Genomic DNA, 11163 nt, shown 5'->3' with positions numbered 1-11163 from the left:
TCTCTTTGTGAAAGAAATACATGGTCACTGTAAAAAATATTCAGACACAAAAATGTGAAGAAAAAAGCAGAAGTTACCTGTCTTTCCATAATTCTTGTGACATATGGATGCTGGGCTGACATACAGAAATATGTGCACCAATGTAAGAAGTCATGTAAATTGCCATCATTTCAAAAATGGGATCCATACTATGCAAACTCTGTTATATGCTGGTATTTTAAGAAAACTTACATTAAAGCATGGCACATTGAGAAAAATATGCACAAAGCATAAAGTTTATAGCTGGATAAGTATTCACAAATAAACACTCAGATTAAGAAAAGGAAAAAAATGTAAAACACTTCACCAGGTTGTCTGTTTATCCTTAGCCAGGTGCCATGCTAACTCTGCATCATTCTAATTTTACTTTATGTGCCCCTGAAAGGAACATTTAAAATGGGTCAGAAATACATTTTCATGTTAACAAAGAAGCGATTCAATATATTTCATTGACTACAAGACATCATTGATTGTTAGCATCCCTTTGTTTTGGGTACTGCAGAGAAAGAAAGAAAGAGAGAAAAAGACGGAGAGGGAGGGAGAGAAGGAGGGAGGAAGAAAGAAGGAAAAAGAGGGAGACAGAAATAGAAAGCAAGCAAGCAACAGCTGCCAACTAAACCACAGCACAACAATTTGTTGATGGAACAGTCCTGTGTCATAAGCAGTTTCTTTTTTAAAAAACTGATATAAAATTGACATTTAACACTATATTAGTTTTGGGTGTGCAACGTGATGATTCAGTATTTATAAATTGCAAAATGATCATCACAATAAGTGTAGCTAACCTCCATCACCAGACATAATGCGTTTTTTTTCTTGTGATAACTTTTAAAATCTACTCTCTCAGCAACTTGCAAGTGTACAGTACAGTATTATAAGCTATAGTCACCATGCTGTACGTTACATCCCAGGACTTATGCATCTTATGACTGGAAGCTTGTACCTTTGGACTACTTCACCCACTTCACCCATTTTGCCCAGCCTTATCCCTTGCCTCTGGCAACCATCAATTTGTTCTCTGAATCCATGAGTCTGTTTTTTGTTTATTTTAGATTCCCCTATAAATGAGGTAATGCAATATTTGTCTTTCTCTGTGTGATATAACCAGCTTCTTGATGCTTTTGAAATCTTCTGTGCTGAAGTTTGCCAGTTTCTTCACCCTTTAAGCTGCATTGTACGGTGTGTGAAGGTAATCTCTTTGTATTTTCCTGCTTTTTGCCACTTTGGGTATCTTCTCTCTTGGGTTCCTTCAAGCACTGGTTGTTTCTTCCCCAGAAAATATGAAACTGAGGTCATTCTTCCAATGAGATTATTTGCTTTAGTATGTAATACCAACAAAGTATATAAGACAAATTTGAAATGACAAATATATAAAAGCCTTGCTGGAGTTCATTCATAACCAAGCAGTTAGGAGGACAGCAGAATCTGTGTGAAAAAGGGAGGCCTAAGAGTCGATGAAATGTAGTACGTATGCAGCATCAACATTTTTATAACTGAGATTTCATCAGTTTATTGTTTTATCTCTTCACAGATTATATAAATGGAAAAGGAAATGGCAACCCACTCCAGTATTCTTGCTTGGGAAATCCCATAGACAGAGGAGCCTGGTAGACTACAGTCCATGGGGTTGTAAAAGAGTCAGACACAGCTTGGCAACTAAACAAACAGCACACTGTTCTTATGTGAGTACTAACAAATCTTTAAAAATTATTGCAGTCCTTTACTAAAAAGCTACCCAGTCACTTCAGTTAAAATTTGGAGGAAAACTGTCCTTCGGAAGAGGATGTAAACTATTAATATGATAAAATATTGATAAATTTTTAGGTAAAAATCCCATTAATTCATGATTTAATAGCTCACAACATGCTAAAAAAACCTCCAATCTTTCAGAGTATAATCAAAGCTGTAGGATAAACTGGGGTTACTGCTATCAAAGATGTCACAGCTGGCACTCAAGTCTGACCAAGAGGGCCAAGATCAGGGGCAGTTTCCTTAGGCAATTATTCGACCAAAGAACAGCATGGGCATAGAAGATCAGCAATGAAATGTTTGAGATGAATTAAGAGCATGATTATAATTGCGAATTGCATTTAATTACACTTCATGTTAAAAGATATAACCCTCCTCATCTACAGCCTATGGAATGGAAAGTTGGAGCACAAGATTTAAAGACTTCCTTAAATATTTTTCGAATTCCAGGTTGTGCAGAAAAAGAACAATTGTACCTGATTTTACCTCTTAAGACAAAGCATTTAGGGACTTCCCTGGTGGTCCAGTGGCTAAGACTCCTCATTCACAATGCAGAGTGCATGTTTGATCTCTGGTCAGGGAACTAACTCCCACATGCTGTAACTGAGAGTTCACGTCACAACTGAAGATCCCATGTCCTGCAACTAAGACCTGGTGGAGCCAAATAAATATTTAAAAAAGAAAGAAAAAACCTTTACACTCATCTAAATTCGTAAAAACATCCTTAATTATTTTTAGAGCACCTAAAAACATGCCTTTACGAGACAGTTGAATAGTAAGGGGAGAATGGAGACCATGGAAAAAATTCAGGAGAGGATGTTCATCACATCAGATGTGGCTTCTTTTGCTTCTGTTTCTTCAGAGGCTGGACTCTCTTTTGTTTTCTGCAGTTACATCTTCTTTAATGTCTTCCTGACCCATTCCAGCCTCTTCCTTTTGCTCCTCTTTCTCTATTTTTGGTTTTTGCTCTGCAGATTGTCTTTTCGTAGCTTAGTTTCAACATTTGCAGCCACAGTTTGGTGGATCATGTTGCTTTCCTCTCTGGCTTTCTTTGCTGCCCCTTGGGCTGATTGCTCTTGCTCTTGGGCCCCTCGATTGTGCCTGTGATGGTGAGGGCTGCTGCTCGTCCTGTTGCTGCTTTGCTGGAAACTGGATCGTCATTTTTCATGGTTGCAAAATAGTCCATCACATGGGAATGCCATACTTTATTTACCAATCCTGAAAATGATGGAAATTCAAGTCTCCTCTAATTTTTCACTGTTCATAAAAGTCAAGACAAAATTCTTTTGGTCAGATAGTTATACTTTTTCTGTAACTATTTCCTTGGAGTACATTGGTCCTGAAAGACCATTGGTCCTGAAAGAAGGACCAAAAATCCAAATGCCCTTGCTCATTTTATGGATTTTATGTATATTAAAAAAGTTATTCAGATTGACACCCATGATGGCATCTGAAAATGTATAATTCCTGAATCCTCAAAGCTACTTTCTTGAATAATACTTTATCTTATTTTATTGGTTACAAACACCTCTTCCAATATATCTTTTGTCTGATTTATATGTTGTAAATTTATTTTAAGATGTCATTTACCTTTTCAATTTTTATTTTTTTTGTCGCTTTTTTTTGCCATACAAAATTTCTAAATTTTTATGAGTTCATTCTATTGATATTCTCCTATGTAATTTTTGTATTTTGTTCTCTTCTTCTGAGGACTTCTTTTCTATGCACTAATGTAAGTACTTTATTATTCTATTTGTTTTTATTAATTCAAATTTAAAAATCCAATTGTGAATTTGATGAGACTTTCATCCCATTATGTGTTAATCAGGGATAATTGAAATATTTACAATATAAAGCGTCTATCTAATCTGGACTACAGTATATTTCTCCACTTTTTGTACCTTTTAGGTACCCCAGTAAAAGTTTGTAATTCTTTTTACAAATCCTGCACATTTTATTTTGACTTTCCACATAGTTATTTTGTCCTGGTTGTTGTGTGAAAGGAGACATTTCCCTTAATATTTCCAATGAATTAATGCTGCTATTAATTAAATAATGGTATTAGAAAAATTATGAATGAGGTGAAGAGTATTCTAGCATCTCAGCAGTTGAGATTAACTTTTATTTTATGAAGGGCTTGCTTTTACTGTAAAAAGACTGAATAATCCTGAGGGATAGAAGCTATCATGTGGCTGATGTTTAGGTCTCACGAAAATGAAAATAAGCTTTTAAAAGAAGAAAAAGAGTAGATGAGGAATAAAAGGAAAGTTCTCAAATATGGGCTTTGGAGAGCACCCAACTGATCCCGTTGACCCCCAGTCACTGGTTTGGATTCAGGTGGAAGAAGCCAGAATTGGGCCTCTTAATCCAGTGTCCAAGAGGTGGGGTCCTGACTGCCCACAGGGGTATGTTGGCAAGAACCATTTAAAAAAGAATTGTCTGATGGAAATAATGTGTGCTATGTGCTGTTAGATTTTCAATTTGGCTACATGGTTAGCAAATTTTAGTTTCTTAATTAATAAAATTTATTTTTAGAAATGTTTTGGGGTCACAGAAAAATTGAGTGCCAAGTACAGAGCATTATCGTATACCCTCTCCCTTGACCTCTCCCACTTTTGATATCCTGGCAAATTCTAGTTGGTTATTTTTTTCCCCCCAATAATACTTTGGTGCTAAAGGATTATTTATTGGGAAGTGGGATTGGTAGCAGGTTTGAATTTTGCATCAAGCTTGGCATGAAGTAAAAGCAGAATCTATATATGGGTATAATTGGATATCAAGGTTTTATTTATAATGGTGTTAGATTAAATATGCATTTGATGTACATGAATTCAAATGTCTGATCTGACAGGAAAAAATACAGAGGAAGAGAGAAAAACAAAGAGATAGTGATGTGAATGTTAGAAAATTCCATCCCCTGTTCAATAAAAATAAATTTATATCTAAGAGTGAGCAAGACAAGGAGGATATTGGATAAAATGTCTTTGCTGGACACACTGACAAATGATATGTATATGTCTCCTTTCTGTTGACAATTTTCAATGGTAATTTTACAATACTAGATTAGTCTTTCATTACCTCGGTGAAAAATTATCTGCAAATCATATCATCTCCAAATAGGAAGTTTTCTCCTTTCTAATTTATGTCTCTTTTAGAATATTTGTACCTGATTTTCTCTTTCTTAATATATAGATTGGAAATTCTGGTTTGAATAACGGATGTGAAAACAAGTATTCTATTCTTGTTCTTAATTTAGTTACTATAGATATTTTTCATCATGTTAAGAATCTATTTTTCTAGTGTTGATTCATAAAGTTTTTTTTTTTTTTGAAGAAAAATAGATTCTCTGGGCCAGAATTCTAGAGAGGGTAGCCTTTCCCTTCACCAGGGCATCTTCCCAACCCAGGGATCAAAGCCAGGTCTCCTGCATTACAAGTAGATTCTTTACCAGCTGAGCCACAAGGGAAGCCCAATAAAACTGGAGTGGGTAGCCTATCTCTTTTCCAGGAGATAGTCCCAACTCAGGAATAGAACTGGGGTCTCCTGCCTTGTAGGCAGATTCTTTATCAACTGAGTTATCAGGAAAGCCCTTGTAAATGTTATCAAGTATCTTTTCAATACTGATTGAGGTGATCTTATACTTCTATAAATTATATGTTTATAAAAATAAATTATAAATTATACTTTTATAAATTATATGTTTTTTTTTCTTTGATATTTCATCATGCTTACATTTGTAAAGTCAACTTGGCAATGGTATATTATTACTATGGACTTTAAGGTTTGAATTATTTATATTTTTCGCATCTATATTCCCAAGTGAGATTTGTCTGTGTTTTGCTTCTTTGTCAGATTTTGGATTAATTGTCTTTTATTTCATCTTTTCTGCCTCATTTTGTCTGATTTGATATCTAAAAAGTTCCTTTTAATTCTATTATTATTTTTAAAGTATAATTTTCATAAAGTTGAGTATAAACATATCCTATAATTCATCAGTTCTACTTTTGGATAGAAACTGTTTTAAACCTAGTCTATTCCAATTGAGATAGTTATAGCCCCATAATAATGTATATGTGTATTAGAAGACATATGAAGAATGTTTATGGTAATATTGTTTATAATGGAAAAATATTGGGAACCATTTAATTGCAATTAGTTGTAAAATGGAAAATACATTGTATATGCAATATTATACATCATCATGATTTACTTTCAAAAACAAAATACTGTGTAAGAAATACATAAGGAAGAATATATAAGATACGACTCAATTTACATAAAAGCTCAAAACAAGCAATACTAAATAGCATATTGTTTGGGGATTTATTCATATGTCTTATGAAGAAATTACAAAGAAAGGAGAAAAAATGCTTAATACAAAATCCAGATAGTAAAGACAAGGGTCACGGATATGGGTGAGGAAGAGTGCTCTAGGGGGTTTCAAAATTACTTGTAACTTTCTTTCTTAGGTCAAACTATGGATAAATGGATGTTTATTATTGTTATTGCTTTTGAACTGTCAATTTACATGTGTATACTCTTTTCAATACTTTGGCCACCTCATGCGACGAGTTGACTCACTGGAAAAGACTCTGATGCTGGGAAAGGTTGGGGGTGGGAGGAGAAGGGGACAACAGAGAATGAGATGGCTGGATGGCATCACCGACTCTGTGGACATGAATTTGAGTGAACTCCGGGAGTTGGTGATGGATAGGGAGGCCTGGCGTGCTGTGATTCATGGGGTCGCAGAGAGTCGGACACGACTGAGCGACTGAACTGAACTCTTCTGTATATCTCACTGTTTTAGCTTCCTAAGGCTACTGTAACCAATCGTTACAAAGTAGGCATCTTTCTAGCAACTAAATCAAAGGGTCAGAAAGGCTTGACTTCTTCTGAAGGCTCTAGTGGGAAAGTCTTCCATGCTTCTTAGCTTCTAGAGGCTCCCAGCAATCTCTGGTTTGTATGTGCATACCTCCTATCTCTGCTTCCATCCTTATATGGCCTTCTCCCCTGGGTGGGTATCTATGTAACTCTTCTTCCTTTAAGTACACCCACCCTAATCCTCTAAAACTTCATCTTAATTTAACTTATCTAATTACATCTGCCAAGATTCTATTTCTAAAGTGACCAATTCTGAGGTTCTAGGTGGATGTGAGTTTTGGGGGAACACTATTTAACCCAATACTTAGGTATATAATTTTTTAAGGAGATACATTTAAAAACAAAAACAAGGAAAGGAGGGTGGATTGAATTGGGAGATTGGGATTGACGTATATACACTACTGATACTATGTATAATTAATGAAAACTTACTGTATAGCTCAAGGAACTCTACTCTGTGCTCTGTGGTGACCTAAACGGGAAGGAAATCCCCCCAAAAGAAGGGATATATGTACATGTAGCGTTGATTTCACTTTGCTATATGGTGGAAACTAATGCAACATTGTAAAGCAACTATATGCCAATAAAAATTAAATAATAAAAAATAGCAGAGTCGTATAAGGCTATGAGTTTGGAAATAACTTTAGCTTAATTTGAGCGTTTCTCATTCTTTTTGAAAAACTAAATGATTTTTGCTCTTATAAAAATTATGCTCTTCCTCTGCAACCTGAGTGTACCATTTCCTTTTTCTCTAGTTATACTGCATTGCTTCTTAGGCTCCCTGTTGCTTTTTTCTGTTTCTTTGCCATTGAAGCAGTGAAGGGCTAGTTGGGCTTGGCTCCCCAGGCTAGTGGCAGGACTTGGCTTTGGTTCCCCTCATTGTCTGCCAGAATGCTGCCAGCATCCTCCTTTCAGATCTTAGGGGATGAGGCTGAGTGCTTATGCATCACACTTGGCTAAATGTGCAGGCATCTTCTCTTCCTATAACTGTTGAATAACTGGCTGCAAAGGTGGTTCTTCTTGAAACAATCCATCATTCTTTCTGCATCAGAAACAGTAAAGAAAAATCTGCTGTTTCTGCAGGACACTTCTCCAATGGCCATTCCTGACTCCCCACCTTCTCGTCCATATCTCACACCTTAGAAGTGACCCTTTTCTGCCTTGTCTGTTTCATCTCCTAGTCAGATAGTCTTCTACATAGTTACAACCTCAGAATGGTGCAGGAGGCAACTGACAATGCCGTTTAGGGAAGGGAGGCCACAGCCCAGTATGAAGAAAATAGTCCGATATTTTTGCTTCTTTTTTATTAAATTTTAGAAAAATATGAAAAGAAAAGTTATGTAAATATTTGCTTTGATCATTTGAAATTTTCTTGGCCTCAGCTTTCAGAAAGCTTTGTGGTTAAACCTGGAATGTAATGCAATTCTAAAACTGCTAGAAATGTATTTTCTAAAGTCCTAAGGATGTAAAATTGTTCCTTTGCATTTATTTTTGTCATTGTTTATATACACATTCAAACATGCACATGTACATTTTTAAGCTATTGGATAACAAAATTTTAAATCTATGTTATTGTGTAGCAGCAGTTTCTTCATTTTCATTGTTATACATTATTACATTATATAAAATATATCATAATTTATCCATTTTACTCTTGAAATTTTTATTATGGTAAAGTATATATAACATAAAATTTACTATTTTAACCATCTTGAAGTATTTAGTTCAGTGGCATTAAGTATGTTTAAACTGTTGCACAACCATTCACCACCATCTATTTCCAGAAATTTTCATCATCCAAACTGAAACTCCATACCCATTAAACAATAATTTCCTGTTCCCCTTTCTCCCAGTGCCTGCCAACTACCATTCTACTTTTTACCTCTGTGAGTTTGACTACTATAGGGACCTCAGATAAGTGGAATAATAAAATATTTGTCCTTTTGTATCTGGCTTATTTCAATTAACATGTTTTCAAGGTTCATATATGTTGGGATATATATCAGACTTACCTTCCTTTTAAGGCTGAATAAAACTATTTTATAGATATCCATTCACCTACTAATGGGCACTTGGCTTGCTACCATTTTTGACTATTGTGAATATTGTTCATATGAACATGGGTGTACCAACATCCACTCAGATCTCTGCTTTCTATTATTTTGAGTATCCACAAGTGGAAATGAAATAATTCTATGTTTAATTTTTTGAGGAATTACCATACCATTTTCCACAGTGGCTACATCATTTTACATTTCTATCCCTCCATTCTACTGTTGATGGACATTTGGGGGAGGTTGTTTCTAGTTTGGGCTGCTATGAATAATACTAAAAGCAAGCTTATACATGTACATTGGTGCATCTGTGTACACATTTTCATCCAGTATATGAGAGGAATAGGACTGTACATTTGCTTATTCACCCTAACAGAGGATCCCAGACTTTTCCCAAAGTACTAGTACCAATGGACACTACTGCCAGCACTGTGAGAGTTCCATTTGTTTCCATTTTTGCCAACTTAGCATTGTCAGTTGTTAAAATGTTAGCCATTCTGGTGAGTATGTAGTGTATCTCATTGGGACTAATGATGCCTAGTATCTTCATATGTTTATTGATCATTTGGGTAGACTTTTTCATGAGTGTCTGGTTTAAAACTTTTGCCTTTAAAAACTTGGATTGTCTGTCTTTTTCTCATTAATTTGAAAGAACTTTTTGTTATATTCTGAATATTGGTTTTTTTTGTTGGATATATGCTTTGCAAAGATATTTCCCTACTCTGTGACTTGCCTTTTCACTTATGTACTATACCTTTAAAAAACATACTTGCCCTTATATACAGTTTCAATCACAATGTAGAATTTTTTCACTTACATTTCTATTTGGTTATTGTTAATCTGCATAAAAGATGTTAATTTATAATATTTATTTTGTAATTTGCTCCTCTATCAAATTAATTCTGTGTTTTATCCAATAATGTCATCTAAAAGGAAGAAAGACATTTATCTTCTTTTTCATGTTTTGTTTATTTTGCTTTTGGGCATTAGCTAAATGTTTCTAAACATTATTGAGAAGTAGTGGTCATAATGTACATTCCTATCTTGGTCCTGATTTTAATGGGAATGACTTTAGTAATTCACTGTTTAGTATATAATTTGCTGTGGTCTTTTCCATTTTATATTGTATGTAGTTATGGCCTAGAAAGTAAAGTGCTAATTACAATTGGTAGAAGAGTCCAGTATTATACTAGAGCCAAATATTTGAGTCCTCTGTTTCCATTGAGAAGGAAATGGCAACCCACTCCATTATTCTTGCCTGGAGAATCCCATGGACAGAGGAGACTGGCAGCCTACAGTCTATGGGGTCGCAAGAGTCGGACAAGACTGAGCTACTAAGCACAGCTGTTTCCATTAAAATAAACTTCCTTTAAGGTAGTGTCTCTCAAAAGTTTTTAATCATTTTGACCTATCACATTTCAGCCTCAGTTTTTTCCATATATATTTGGAAAGCACTGTTTACATTTTAAGTATGTTATGTATTTTTATGTATGTTTACCTTTTCATGCATGAGTCTGGTGTTTTCTATTCTATTTTCATTTAAGATATATTGGCTGAAAGTCAAGTCGCACAGTCGTGTCCAACTCTTTGTGACCCCATGGACTGTAGCCTACCAGGCTTCTCCGTCCATGGGATTTTCCAGGCAAGAGTACTGGAGTGGGTTGCCATTTCCTTCTCTAGGGGATCTTCCAGACCCAGGAATTGAACTGAGGTCTCCTGGATTGTAGGCAGACACTTTACTCTCTCAGCCACCAGGAAGCCAGACCTATGTGATTGCTTTTGTGAACCATTAATAGCTTGTGATCCATTGTGCAATCCATTGTTGGAAACATTCTTTCCTAATATGTGTCTGTTTCCTAGCCCGTGGGCTAAGAAAAGGTCCTATGGGTAATAATTCAGTGAAACACAGGGAATAGTTGAGGACACATTTGTTAATACCTCATAATACTGTCCTGTTGCACTATTTAAAAATTGGAAAAGTTCAGATATTTTTGACAATGACTTACATGAAATTCTTAGCTTTAATCATACTTGATGGCTCAGTTTCTTGAGTGAGTTGAAACATTGTTACTGAACTGATGACCATTTATTTACAAATTATAATTTTTCGTGTGTCATTGTGAAAACAGTTTCTGATTAAGTAATAAGAAGGTCAGTAAGAGCTGTATTAGTCAACTATTGATGTGATAATATGGCATAAACATGACTCCAGAATCTCAATGGTGTACAACAACAAACGTTAATTTCTCCACCCACAGATCTGTAGGTTAGTTGGAACAGTTCTACTTTAGACTCAGAGTTGGGTTCAAGTCTGTTACTTGTTTTTGAGATCACAGAGCAGCTGTAAAGCACATGCTTTCCTCCTGTAAGATGGCAGAAGTACAAGACAGGAAGCAAACTTATAGGAAGTCATTAAAGGCCTCTACTCTGAAATGGTGCA

General features: G+C 35.3%; 1 non-coding gene across 1 annotated transcript; it reads right to left on the bottom strand.

The window, feature by feature from the left end:
- Positions 1-326: 326 nt before the first annotated feature.
- On the bottom strand, positions 327-428 carry LOC148777392 (U6 spliceosomal RNA). Its single transcript, XR_016037950.1, has one exon. It is a non-coding gene; the product is annotated as a U6 spliceosomal RNA (small nuclear RNA).
- Between the last annotated feature and the right edge of the window lie 10735 nt (positions 429-11163).

The sequence above is a fragment of the Moschus berezovskii genome, chromosome 7 (genome assembly GCF_049115385.1).
Source record: "Moschus berezovskii isolate FMDL1 chromosome 7, NW_MosBer_1.0, whole genome shotgun sequence".
NCBI classification, from domain to species: Eukaryota; Metazoa; Chordata; class Mammalia; order Artiodactyla; family Moschidae; genus Moschus; species Moschus berezovskii.
This window is presented reverse-complemented; position numbering and strand designations above follow the sequence as displayed.